Below are 15,429 nucleotides of genomic sequence, written 5' to 3' on the forward strand. Positions count from 1 at the left end.
GCTAAAAGCAAATATAAATGTGACTATAAATGATACAATCAAAATCCGCACAGAAGTTTTCAGCTGGTATAATATTCAGCCCTTTGACTCTACAAAACACCTAATCCATATGTTATAAATTTTTACTGCTGCCAAGGATTCATAATTCAACACAGCTCAAACTGTTCTATGTAAAGAATAATCGACTGCATCGTAAATCTTTAGACCATCTTATTTCCAGTATCAATTTCCATAATTACTCATGTAAACCTACATTTGTGAAGACTGAAATTAACCAGATCAATGTTTTGTGACAGAGAGTAAGTAACCAGATCAATGTTTTGTGACAGAGAGTAAGTAACCAGATCAATGTTTAGTGACAGAGAGTAAGTAACCAGATCAATGTTTAGTGACTGAGAGTAAGTAACCAGATCAATGTTTAGTGACTGAGAGTAAGTAACCAGATCAATGTTTTGTGACAGAGAGTAAGTAACCAGATCAATGTTTTGTGACAGAGAGTAAGTAACCAGATCAATGTTTTGTGACAGAGAGTAAGTAACCAGATCAATGTTTTGTGACAGAGAGTAAGTAACCAGATCAATGTTTTGTGACAGAGAGTAACCAGATCAATGTTTTGTGACAGATCAAATGTTTCAATGTTTTGTGACAGAGAGAGAGTAAGTAACCAGATCAATGTTTTGTGACAGAGAGTAAGTAACCAGATCAATGTTTTGTGACAGAGAGTAAGTAACCAGATCAATGTTTTGTGACAGAGAGTAAGTAACCAGATCAATGAGTGACAGAGAGTAAGTAAGAGAGTGACAGAGTAAGTAACCAGATCAATGTTTTGTGACAGAGAGTAAGTAACCAGATCAATGTTTTCTGACAGAGTAAGTAACCAGATCAATGTTTTGTGACAGAGTAAGTAACCAGATCAATGTTTTGTGACAGAGTAAGTAACCAGATCAATGTTTTGTGACAGAGAGTAAGTAACCAGATCAATGTTTTGTGACAGAGAGTAAGTAACCAGATCAATGTTTTGTGACAGAGAGTAAGTAACCAGATCAATGTTTTGTGACAGAGAGTAAGTAACCAGATCAATGTTTTGTGACAGAGAGTAAGTAACCAGATCAATGTTTTGTGACAGAGAGTAAGTAACCAGATCAATGTTTTGTGACAGAGAGTAAGTAACCAGATCAATGTTTTGTGACAGAGAGTAAGTAACCAGATCAATGTTTTGTGACAGAGAGTAAGTAACCAGATCAATGTTTTGTGACAGAGTAAGTAACCAGATCAATGTTTTGTGACAGAGAGTAAGTAACCAGATCAATGTTTTGTGACTGAGAGTAAGTAACCAGATCAATGTTTTGTGACAGAGAGTAAGTAACCAGATCAATGTTTTGTGACTGAGAGTAAGTAACCAGATCAATGTTTTGTGACAGAGAGTAAGTAACCAGATCAATGTTTTGTGACAGAGAGTAAGTAACCAGATCAATGTTTTGTGACTGAGAGTGTGACAGAGAGTAAGTAACCAGATCAATGTTTTGTGACAGAGAGTAAGTAACCAGATCAATGTTTTGTGACAGAGAGTAAGTAACCAGATCAATGTTTTGTGACAGAGAGTAAGTAACCAGATCAATGTTTAGTGACTGAGAGTAAGTAACCAGATCAATGTTTTGTGACAGAGAGTAAGTAACCAGATCAATGTTCTGTGACAGAGAGTAAGTAACCACATCAATGTTTTCTGACAGAGAGTAAGTAACCACATCAATGTTTTGTGACAGAGAGTAAGTAACCAGATCAATGTTTTGTGACAGAGAGTAAGTAACCAGATCAATGTTTTGTGACAGAGAGTAAGTAACCAGATCAATGTTTTGTGACAGAGAGTAAGTAACCAGATCAATGTTTAGTGACAGAGAGTAAGTAACCAGATCAATGTTTAGTGACTGAGAGTAAGTAACCAGATCAATGTTTTGTGACAGAGAGTAAGTAACCAGATCAATGTTTTGTGACAAATCTATGGTTTGTGACTGAGAGTAAGTAACCAGATCAATGTTTTGTGACAGAGAGTAAGTAACCAGATCAATGTTTTGTGACAGAGAGTAAGTAACCAGATCAATGTTTTGTGACAGAGAGTAAGTAACCAGATCAATGTTTTGTGACAGAGTAAGTAACCAGATCAATGTTTTGTGACAGAGAGTAAGTAACCAGATCAATGTTTTGTGACAGAGAGTAAGTAACCAGATCAATGTTTTGTGACAGAGAGTAAGTAACCAGATCAATGTTTTGTGACAGAGAGTAAGTAACCAGATCAATGTTTAGTGACTGAGAGTAAGTAACCAGATCAATGTTTTGTGACAGAGAGTAAGTAACCAGATCAATGTTTTGTGACAGAGAGTAAGTAACCAGATCAATGTTTTGTGACAGAGAGTAAGTAACCAGATCAATGTTTTGTGACAGAGTAAGTAACCAGATCAATGTTTAGTGACAGAGAGTAAGTAACCAAATCAATGTTTTGTGACTGAGAGTAAGTAACCAGATCAATGTTTAGTGACAGAGAGTAAGTAACCAGATCAATGTTTTGTGACAGAGAGTAAGTAACCAGATCAATGTTTTGTGACAGAGAGTAAGTAACCAGATCAATGTTTAGTGACAGAGAGTAAGTAACCAGATCAATGTTTTGTGACAGAGAGTAAGTAACCAGATCAATGTTTTGTGACAGAGAGTAAGTAACCAGATCAATGTTTTGTGACAGAGAGTAAGTAACCAGATCAATGTTTTGTGACAGAGAGTAAGTAACCAGATCAATGTTTTGTGACAGAGAGTAAGTAACCAGATCAATGTTTTGTGACAGAGAGTAAGTAACCAGATCAATGTTTTGTGACAGAGAGTAAGTAACCAGATCAATGTTTTGTGACTGAGAGTAAGTAACCAGATCAATGTTTTGTGACTGAGAGTAAATAACCAGATCAATGTTTTGTGACTGAAACTGTATGTGCTATGTTTAGCGACTGGAGTGAATAAGTCTCGTTCATGGTATCATAAGTTAACTGTATGTGCTATGTTTAGCGACTGGAGTGAATAAGTCTCGTTCATGGTATCATAAGTTAACTGTATGTGCTATGTTTAGCGACTGGAGTGAATAAGTCTCGTTCGTGGTATCATAAGTTAACTGTATGTGTTATGTTTAGCGACTGGAGTGAATAACTGTATGTCTATGTTTATGGTATCATGGTATCATAAGTTAACTGTATGTGTTATGTTTTGCGACTGGAGTGAATAAGTCTCGTTCATGGTATCATAAGTTAACTGTATGTGTTATGTTTAGCGACTGGAGTGAATAAGTCTTTTCATGGTCATAAGTTAACTGTATGTGTTATGTTTCTGGAGTGAATAAGTCTTTCATGGTATCATAAGTTAACTGTATGTGTTATGTTTAGCGACTGGAGTGAATAAGTCTCGTTCATGGTATCATAAGTTAACTGTATGTGTTATGTTTAGCGACTGGAGTGAATAGATCTGTTTCATGGTATCATAAGTTAACTGTATGTGTATGTTTAGCGATAAGTTAAACTGTATCATAAGTTAACTGTATGTGTTATGTTTAGCGACTGGAGTGAACAAGTCTTTTTCATGGTATCATAAGTTAACTGTATGTGCTATGTTTAGCGACTGGAGTGAATAAATCTCGTTCATGGTATCATAAGTTAACTGTATGTGTTATGTTTAGCGACTGGAGTGAATAAGTTTCGTTCTTGGTATCATAAGTTAACTGTATGTGTTATGTTTAGCGACTGGAGTGAATAGATCTGTTTCATGGTATCATAAGTTAACTGTATGTGCTATGTTTAGCGACTGAAGTGAATAAGTTTCGTTGATGCTATCATAAGTTAACTGTATGTGTTATGTTTAGCGATTGTGGTGAATAAGTCATTTTCATGGTATCATAAATTAACTGTATGTGTCATGTTTAGCGACTGTAGTGAATAAGTCTCGTTCATGGTATCATAAGTTAACTGTATGTGCTATGTTTAGCGACTGGAGTGAATAAGTCTCGTTCGTGGTATCATAAGTTAACTGTATGTGTTATGTTTAGCGACTGGAGTGAATAACTCTCGTTCATGGTATCATAAGTTAACTGTATGTGTTATGTTTAGCGACTGGAGTGAATAAGTCTCGTTCATGGTATCATAAGTTAACTGTATGTGTTATACTGGAGTGAATAAGTCTGTTCATGGTATCATAAGTTAACTGTATGTGTTATGTTTAGCGACTGGAGTGAATAAGTCTCGTTCATGGTATCATAAGTTAATGTATGTGTTATGTTTTAAATGTATGTAAATTAACTGTATGTTTATGTTTAGCGACTGGAGTGAATAAGTCTCGTTCATGGTATCATAAGTTAACTGTATGTGTTATGTTTAGCGACTGGAGTGAATAAGTCTTTTCATGGTATCATAAGTTAACTGTATGTGTTATGTTTAGCGACTGGAGTGAATAAGTCTGGTTCATGGTATCATAAGTTAACTGTATGTGTTAAGCGACTGTGAATAAGTCTCGTTCATGGTATCATAAGTTAAATGTATGTGTTATGTGGAGCGACTGGAGTGAATAAGTCTCGTTCATGGTATCATAAGTTAACTGTATGTGTTATGTTTTACTAAGTGAATAAGTCTCGTTGTATCATAAGTTAACTGTATGTGTTATGTTTAGCGACTGGAGTGAATAAGTTTCGTTCTTGGTATCATAAGTTAACTGTATGTGTTATGTTTAGCGACTGTATGTGTTATGTTTAGCGATAAGTCTTCGTTCATGGTATCATAACTGTATGTGTTATGTTTAGCGACTGGTATGTGTAAATAAGTCTCGTTCATGGTATTATAAGTTAACTGTATGTTGTTATGTTTAGCGACTGGAGTGAATAAGTCTCCTTCATGATATCATAAGTTAACTGTATGTGTTATGTTTAGCGACTGGAGTGAATAGATCTTTTTCATGGTATCATAAGTTAACTGTATGTGCTATGTTTAGCGACTGGAGTGAATAAGTCTCGTTCATGGTATCATAAGTTAACTGTATGTGTTATGTTTAGCGACTGGAGTGAATAAGTCTTCATGGTATCATAAGTTCATGGTATCATAAGTTAACTGTATGTGTTATGTTTAGCGACTGGAGTGAATAAGTCTATTTCATGGTATCATATGTTAACTGTATGTGTTATGTTTAGCGACTGGGGTGAATAAGTCTTTTTCATTGTATCATAAGTTAACTGTATGTGCTATGTTTAGCGACTGGAGTGAATAAATCTCGTTCATGGTATCATAAGTTAACTGTATGTGGTATGTTTAGCGACTGGAGTGAATAAGTCTCGTTTCATGGTATCATATCATAAGTTAACTTTATGTGTTATGTTTAGCGACTGGAGTGAATAAGTCTTTTTCATGGTATCATACGTTAACTGTATGTGTTATGTTTAGCTACTAGAGTGAATAAATCTTTTTCATGGTATCATAAGTTAACTGTATGTGCTATGTTTAACGACTAGAGTGAATAAATCTTTTTCATGGTATCATAAGTTAACTGTATGTGTTATGTTTAGCGACTGGAGTGAATAGATCTTTTTCATGGTATCATAAGTTAACTGTATGTGCTATGTTTAGCGACTGGAGTGAATAAGTCTCGTTCATGGTATCATAAGTTAACTGTATGTGCTATGTTTAGCGACTGGAGTGAATAAGTCTCGTTCATGGTATCATAAGTTAACTGTATGTGTTATGTTTAGCGACTGTGAGTGAATAAGTCTTGTTTCATGGTATCATAAGTTAACTGTATGTGTTATGTTTAGCGACTGGAGTGAATAGATCTGTTTCATGGTATCATAAGTTAACTGTATGTGCTATGTTTAGCGACTGGAGTGAATAAGTCTCGTTCATGGTATCATAAGTTAACTGTATGTGTTATGTTTAGCGACTGGAGTGAATAGATCTGTTTCATGGTATCATAAGTTAACTGTATGTGCTATGTTTAGCGACTGGAGTGAATAAGTCTCGTTCATGGTATCATAAGTTAACTGTATGTGTTATGTTTAGCGACTGGAGTGAATAGATCTGTTTCATGGTATCATAAGTTAACTGTATGTAATAAGTAACTGTATGTGTTATGTTTCGACTGTGGTGAATAAGTCTTTTTCATGGTATCATAAATTAACTGTATGTGTTATGTTTAGCGACTGGAGTGAATAAGTCTAGTTCATGGTATCATAAATTAACTTTATGTGTTATGTTTAGCGACTGGAGTGAATAAGTCTTTTTCATGGTATCATACGTTAACTGTATGTGTTATGTTTAGCTACTAGAGTGAATAAATCTTTTTCATTGTATCATAAGTTAACTGTATGTGCTACGTTTAATGTGAATATCATAAGTTAAATGTATGTGTTATGTGGAGAGACTGGGGAGAATAAGTCTTTTTCATTGTATCATACGTTAACTGTATGTGTTATGTTTAGCGACTGGAGTGAATAAGTCTATTTCATGGTATCATATGTTAACTGTATGTGTTATGTTTAGTGACTGGGGTGAATAAGTCTCCTTCATGGTATCATAAGTTAACTGTATGTGTTATGTTTAGCGACTGGAGTGAATAAGTCTCGTTCTTGGTATCATAAGTTAACTGTATGTGTTATGTTTAGCGACTGGAGTGAATAAATCTCGTTCATGGTATCATAAGTTAACTGTATGTGTTATGTTTAGCGACTGGAGTGAATAAGTCTCGTTCATGGTATCATAAGTTAACTGTATGTGTTATGTTTAGCGACTGGAGTGAATAAGTCTATTTCATGGTATCATATGTTAACTGTATGTGTTTGTTTCATATGGTATCATAAGTTAACTGTATGTGCTATGTTTAGCAATTGGAGTGAATAAGTCTCGTTCATGGTATCATAAGTTAAATGTATGTGTTATGTGGAGCGACTGTGATGAATAAGACTCGTTCATGGTATCAAAAATTAACTGTATGTGTTATGTTTAGCGACTGGAGTGAATAAGTCTCGTTCGTGGTATCATAAGTTAACTGTATGTGTTATGTTTAGCGACTGGAGTGAATAGATCTGTTTCATGGTATCATAAGTTAACTGTATGTGCTATGTGTAGCGACTGGAGTGAATAAGTCTCGTTCATGGTATCATAAGTTAACTGTATGTGTTATGTTTAGCGACTGGAGTGAATAAGTCTCGTTCATGGTATCATAAGTTAACTGTATGTGTTATGTTTAGCGACTGGAGTGAATAGATCTGTTTCATGGTATCATAAGTTAACTGTATGTGCTATGTTTAGCGACTGGAGTGAATAAGTCTCGTTCATGGTATCATAAGTTAAATGTATGTGTTGTTGATGGTATCATAAATTAACTGTATGTGTTATGTTTAGCGACTGGAGTGAATAAGTCTTTTTCATGGTATCATAAGTTAACTTTATGTGTTATGTTTAGCGACTGGAGTGAATAAGTCTTTTTCATGGTATCATACGTTAACTGTATGTGTTATGTTTAGCGATTGGGGTGAATAAGTCTCCTTCATGATATCATAAATTAACTGTATGTGCTATGTTTAGCGACTGGAGTGAATAAGTCTCGTTCATGGTATCATAAGTTAACTGTATGTGCTATGTTTAGCGACTGGAGTGAATAAGTCTCGTTCATGGTATCATAAGTTAACTGTATGTGTATGTGTTATGTTTAAGTTAACTGTATGTGCTATGGAGTGAATAAGTCTGTATTCATGGTATCATAAGTTAACTGTATGTGTATGTGTGGAGTATGTTTAGTATCATAAGTTAACTGTATGTGGACTGGGGTGAATAAGTCTCGTTCATGGTATCATAAGTTAACTGTATGTGTTATGTTTAGCGACTTGGGTGAATAAGTCTCCTCCATGGTATCATAAGTTAACTGTATGTGTTATGTTTAGCGACTGGAGTGAATAAGTCTTTTTCATGGTATCATTAGTTAAATGTATGTGTTATGTTTAGCGACTGTTCATGGTATCATAAGTTAACTGTATGTGTTATGTTTAGCGACTGAAGTGAATAAGTCTCGTTCGTGGTATCATAAGTTAACTGTATGTGTTATGTTTAGCGACTGGAGTGAATATATCTGTTTCATGGTATCATAAGTTAACTGTATGTGCTATGTTTAGCGACTGGAGTGAATAAGTCTCGTTCATGGTATCATAAGTTAACTGTATGTTAATTTAACTGTATGTGTTATGTTTAGCGACTGGAGTGAATAAGTCTCGTTCATGGTATCATAAGTTAACTGTATGTGTTATGTTTAGCGACTGGAGTGAATAAGTCTCGTTCATGGTATCATAAGTTAACTGTATGTGTTATGTTTAGCGACTGGAGTGAATAGATCTGTTTCATGGTATCATAAGTTAACTGTATGTGTTATGTTTAGTGACTGGAGTGAATAAGTCTCGTTCATGGTATCATAAGTTAACTGTATGTGTTATGTGGAGCGACTGTGGTGAATAAGTCTTTTTCATGGTAACATACTTTAACTGTATGTTTTATGTTTAGCTACTAGAGTGAATAAATCTTTTTCATGGTATCATAAGTTAACTGTATGTGTTATGTTTAGCGACTGGAGTGAATAAGTTCTATGTTTCATGTGTATCATAAGTTAACTGTATGTGTTATGTTTATGTGGAGTGAATAGTTCATGACATGTTAACTGTATGTGTGAATAAGTCTCGTTCATGTATCATAAGTTAACTGTATGTGTTATGTTTAGCGACTGGAGTGAATAAGTCTCGTTCATGGTATCATAAAGTTAACTGTATGTGTTATGTTTAGCGACTGGAGTGAATAAGTCTTCTTCATGGTATCATAGGTTAACTGTATGTGCTATGTTTCGCGACTGGAGTGAATAAGTCTTTTTCATGGTATCATAAGTTAACTGTATGTGCTATGTTTAGCGACTGGAGTGAATAAGTCTCGTTCATGGTATCATAAATTAACTGTATGTGTTATGTTTAGCGACTGGAGTGAATAAGTCTTTTTCATGGTATCATAAGTTAACTGTATGTGCTATGTTTAGCGACTGGAGTGAATAAGTCTCGTTCATGGTATCATAAATTAACTGTATGTGTTATGTTTAGCGACTGGGGTGAATAAGTCTTTTTCATGGTATCATAAGTTAACTGTATGTGCTATGTTTAGCGACTGGAGTGAATAAATCTCGTTCATGGTATCATAAGTTAACTGTATGTGTTATGTTTAGCGACTGGAGTGAATAAGTCTCGTTCATGGTATCATAAGTTAACTGTATGTGTTATGTTTAGCGACTGGAGTGAATAAGTCTTTTTCATGGTATCATAAATTAACTGTATGTGTTATGTTTAGCGACTGGGGTGAATAAGTCTTTTTCATTGTATCATAAGTTAACTGTATGTGCTATGTTTAGCGACTGGAGTGAATAAATCTCGTTCATGGTATCATAAGTTAACTGTATGTGTTATGTTTAGCGACTGGAGTGAATAAGTCTGTTTCATGGTATCATAAGTTAACTGTATGTGTTATGTTTAGCTGGAGTGAATAAGTCTTTTTCATGGTATCATAAGTTAACGACTGGAGTGAATAAGTCTCGTTCATGGTATCATAAATTAACTGTATATGTTATGTTTAGCGACTGGAGTGAATAAATCTCGTTCATGGTATCATAAGTTAACTGTATGTGTTATGTTTTGCGACTGGAGTGAATAAGTCTCGTTCATGGTATCATAAGTTAACTGTATGTGTTATGTTTAGCGATTGGGGTTCATGGTATCATAAGTGAATAATGTTTCATGGTATCATAAGTTAACTGTATGTGCTATTAGCGACTGGAGTGTATCATAAGTTAACTGTATGTGCTATGTTTAGCGACTGGAGTGAATAAATCTCGTTCATGGTATCATAAGTTAACTGTATGTGTTATGTTTAGCGACTGGAGTGAATAAGTCTCGTTCATGGTATCATAAGTTAACTGTATGTGTTATGTTTAGCGACTGGAGTGAATAGTCTTTTCTAAGTTAACTGTATGTTATGTCATAAATTAACATGTATGTATGTGCTATGTTTAGCGACTGGAGTGAATAAGTCTCCTTCATGGTATCATAGGTTAACTGTATGTGCTATGTTTCGCGACTGGAGTGAATAAGTCTTTTTCATGGTATCATAAGTTAACTGTATGTGCTATGTTTAGCGACTGGAGTGAATAAGTCTCGTTCATGGTATCATAAGTTAACTGTATGTGTTATGTTTAGCGACTGGAGTGAATAAGTCTCGTTCGTGGTATCATAAGTTAACTGTATGTGTTATGTTTAGCGACTGGAGTGAATAGATCTGTTTCATGGTATCATAAGTTAACTGTATGTGCTATGTTTAGCGACTGGAGTGAATAAGTCGTTCATGGTTCATAAGTTAACTGTATGTGTTATAGCGAAGTTAACTGTATGTGCTATGTTTCGCGACTGGAGTGAATAAGTCTTTTTCATGGTATCATAAGTTAACTGTATGTGCTATGTTTAGCGACTGGAGTGAATAAGTCTCCTTCATGGTATCATAAGTTAACTGTATGTGTTATGTTTAGCGACTGGAGTGAATAGATCTTTTTCATGGTATCATAAGTTAACTGTATGTGCTATGTTTAGCGACTGGAGTGAATAAGTCTCGTTCATGGTATCATAAGTTAACTGTATGTGCTATGTTTAGCGACTGAAGTGAATAAGTTTCGTTGATGCTATCATAAGTTAACTGTATGTGTTATGTTTAGCGACTGGAGTGAATAGATCTGTTTCATGGTATCATAAGTTAACTGTATGTGCTATGTTTAGTGACTGGAGTGAATAACTTATGTTAACTGTATGTGTTATGTTTAGCGACTGGGGAGAATAAGTCTTTTTCATTGTATCATACGTTAACTGTATGTGTTATGTTTAGCGACTGGAGGGAATAAGTCTTTTTCACGGTATCATAAGTTAACTGTATGTGCTATGTTTAGCGACTGGAGTGAATAAGTCTCGTTCATGGTATCATAAGTTAACTGTATGTGTTATGTTTAGCGACTGGGGTGAATAAGTCTACTTCATGATATCATAAATTAACTGTATGTGCTATGTTTAGCGACTGGAGTGAATAAGTCTCCTTCTTGGTATCATAGGTTAACTGTATGTGCTATGTTTCGCGACTGGAGTGAATAAGTCTTTTTCATGGTATCATAAGAAAATTTGTGAGTCAGTAAAACCTACAGGACACAGACATTAAGTGTCAGCGACACAGGAAGTCTATAGGACACAGACATAAAGTGTCAGTGACACAGGAAGTCTATAGGACACAGACATTAAGTGTTAGTGACACAGGAAGTCTAAAGGACACAGACATAAAGTGTCAGTGACACAGGAAATCTGAGGGACACAGACAAACAGTGAGTCTGTTACACAGGAAGTCCAAAGGACTGGACATACAGAATGTCGGTTACACAGGAAAACTGCAGGACCCAGACATACAGTGTATCAGTGACACAGGAAGTCCAAATGACACAGAAATACAATTTCCATTACACATCCAGTCAAAAGGACATGGACATACAGTAAGTCAGTGACACAGTAAGTCTGATGGACACAGACATACAATGTGTTTGATACACAGGAAGTCAGCAGGACAGACAAAGTGTGTCCGTTACACAAGAAGTCCAAAGGACACAGACATACAGCATGTCTATTACACAGGAAGTCTGCAGGGCGTGGACATACAGTGTGTCAGTGACACAGGAAATCTGCAGGGCGTGGACATACAGTGTGTCAGTGACACAGGAAATCTGCAGGGCATGGACATACAGTGTGTCAGTGACAACAGAAGTCTGCAGGGCGTAGACATACAGTGTGTCAGTGACACCAGAAATCTGCAGAGCATAGACATACAGTGTGTCTGTGACACCAGAAGTCTGCAGGGCGTAGACATACAGTGTGTCAGTGACACCAGAAGTCTGCAGGGCGTAGACATACAGTGTGTCTGTGACACCAGAAGTCTGCAGGGCGTAGACATACAGTGTGTCAGTGACACCAGAAGCCTGCAGGGCGTAGACATACAGTGTGTCAGTGACACAGGAAATCTGCAGGGCATGGACATACAGTGTGTCAGTGACACAGGAAATCTGCAGGGCGTAGACATAGTGTGTCAGTGACACAGAAAATCAATGGGATATTCCTATTACTGAAGTTGTTCTGAAGTTTAGGACTTTAAAAAACAAAGTGAAAAAGGAATCACCACTTGAATTATCAGTATTCCTTTAGAAATACCCTTTATCACTGTTCAATATATATAAGTGTATATATATAGACATGCAGGCAATTCTATCTTGTCAAGTAAATTGGCACAGACAAAGGTTTAAAGTTACAAAATTTTCTCATTTTCAAATTGAAAATAAAGCTTGGTCAGAAAGATGGGTCATACAATTAAAACGCTGTGATTGGCCCCAAATGATTGACGCCCCGCCCACTGTGACATTTACCTGGTGAAAACTGTAAGCTCAAGCACATTCAATCTGGTTACCATGGCAAATATACAAATTCTACAAAAGTTCTCCTACCTAAACATCAAAATAAGCTGAACCAAGAGGAGGGAGTACCAAGGCTCCCGAGGGAGTCATAGCCAAGATCTGCTCCCCATTGTATTCCAATAGATTACAAATCAAAGCCCTGAATCTGATGAAGCTATTGTAACTAATAAACATTCAAATGTAAATTAAATATGAAATGAACAGTATTTGTGGTAATGTTCAAAAAATTTCCTTTGAACTTTTTAACAATAAAATACATTTTATTAAGAAAGAAAATCTGCCGTTAAGCAAAAAAATGATGATTTTTAGGGTATAATTGTCCGAGCTTGTCTCAGTTCCAAGAATACATCAAACGGATCAGTCTTATTATTTTAGGAAGGTAAACAAGTAGAGAAAAAACGTGTTATATAATAAAATTCATATTAAATATGTGTATAACTGGTATAAAACTTCTACAAATAAAGTTAACAAAACTGGAAACAGATCAAGGGGAGATAATTCTACATGAAGACCAAGTCTTTGTCTGGGACGGATATGACATCATCACATCACACAACAGACAGCGACATTAATATTTACTCTTAAATTATCAAAATCTTCAAAGAAAATATGCCATGAGAATATCCAGAGAGACATGTATAATAATACACAGCTATGGCTAATGATATACACCACTGTTGTAACATTAACTACCAAATGAAATTTAATGTAATCTGACAAAGTTTATTAATCATTTTCTAAGAGAAATGAAATATGTTTAAATATACATGATTGATCTTATATCACTGAATCTGTTCTGCTGTATAAATATGAACAATTCTTATTGACTGATTGAACTATCAAACCACATTCAAATAACTGTAGTGTTGTGTAGTAACCAAAATACTTAATTGGTTGTAAGAATCACGATAATAATGAACAACTTTATGGGTTGTCTCCCCTTCAGGTTTTATCCTAGATTAAATAAAGTGTACTCTTTGAGTTGTCTCAAAATCAAGAATTAAACTAGGTATCAGACACTAGACTCCCCTTTTTAGGTTGTCTCCCCTTCAGTTTTTATATGAATTAAAGAAGGGATTTGTTTTGGACGCCTATCCATGGAGCTGTCAGCGCCAACATACAAGAGCCAAGAACAATGTCAATCTATTACACCCTATACCTGTTTGTGCAGAGCCCTGAATTAGTGTCCAGTCTGTCTATCAATCTATTACACCTTACACCTGTTTGTGCAGAGCCCTGAATTAGTGTACAGTCTATCAATCTATTACACCTTACACCTGTTTGTGCAGAGCCCTGAATTAGTGTCCAGTCTGTCTATCAATCTATTACACCTTACACCTGTTTGTGCAGAGCCCTGAATTAGTGTCCAGTCTGTCATGTCAGAAGCTGTCACTAAGGCCCGATAAAACAGAGATAAATGCAGACTTTTCCATGCTTCCACAAGGCAAACTTAAAACCCTACTTCAGAACTTTCTATTTGTATCAATTTGAGACTGCTGAACATAACTGAATGAATTCCCAGATATAATGTTCTCAACACCCAAGTCCTACTATAGAATACATTCTGTATCTCACCTCAACTTCCTGTATCCTTCTCAGTCCTATTACAGCAACATTTCACCTCACCCTTCCCGTAGGTTCAAAATCATTTTCAAATCAAAATATAATATGAAATCAATGCAGGATTTAGGTGACATTGGTACAATACATTTTTAATATAAAAACATTTGTTGATGATTCAGAACTATATTCTGTTTGTTCATAATTTCATACTACATGTTACAATATTATCTAAAAAACAAAAAAAAAAAAAACAAAAAAAAAAAAAGGAAAAAAAAGGCATTATCACAATATAATCGTTTTTTAAAATCAACAAAAAGTCCTGAAACAGACCGGTCAAGATTTCAGAGGACATTACTTGATTTTTTTTAACTCCACACACTTAGCAACATCATTGTTTTTTTAAACTTATTTGGGGGCGTTTGACACTCCCAACCTCTGGCAATTTATGTTTCACAGGAAGCTGAGAAATGCGCCAGTCTGTACTGCTGGACAACATTTTACCCTAATTGGTCTGGATGACATACAACTGACCTCTTGTATGGTGTTCGGTGAAGTACCTACTACAAAGAGACCTGCATCAAAATAACCCTGGCTGTTCACAGATATATAATAAACCCTACAAACCTCTTCTCTTCTACCAGATAACACAAAAAGTCATCAATTTTCTGAGATGAGAAAACAAATTCACCATAAACACTGAAAATAACAAAATTAGTATTTCTTGTACATAATTTTACCTGGGTCATCTAGACCTGAGAACTTGGGTCTATAAATTGTGTTTTATTGGCCTTGGAGCACTGAAAAATTGCATCAGTCATAAAATGCCTTTTGAGAATCTTTGAGAATGTGAACAACGACAAAAAGATTGAAGATAATTCCATTTTAGTCATCACTTCTGTACAGCTCAAGTATTGCAATAAAATGAGAACAGAAATGAAATGTGACCGTACTGCTACTATGGCAACACTGGCAGACATCAGTTAGTGCTATTAAATATATATATATATATATTTATATTTATATATATATATATAAATGATAATAAAAATTTTCATGCGAGACTCTGTAAACACAACCCTTGTTAACACAGTAAATACCTAGCACTCAACAGATTACTCTTTAGCTGCGACAATCTTGTATCGAGTTGTGAATTTGAGACGTTGCGTAGTGGTGGACTGATTTCTTTCTAAACCCCAGAAACATTCTTTATCATAGTATGTCTCCAATCTTTCAACACGTTATTTAATAACATCAAAAGATTGAAAGCAATGTAATCATTTTCACAAT

Source organism: Ylistrum balloti, unplaced genomic scaffold (assembly GCF_031769215.1).
Source record: "Ylistrum balloti isolate Yb309-2 unplaced genomic scaffold, AGI_CSIRO_Ybal_v1 Utg370448, whole genome shotgun sequence".
NCBI classification, from domain to species: domain Eukaryota; kingdom Metazoa; phylum Mollusca; class Bivalvia; order Pectinida; family Pectinidae; genus Ylistrum; species Ylistrum balloti.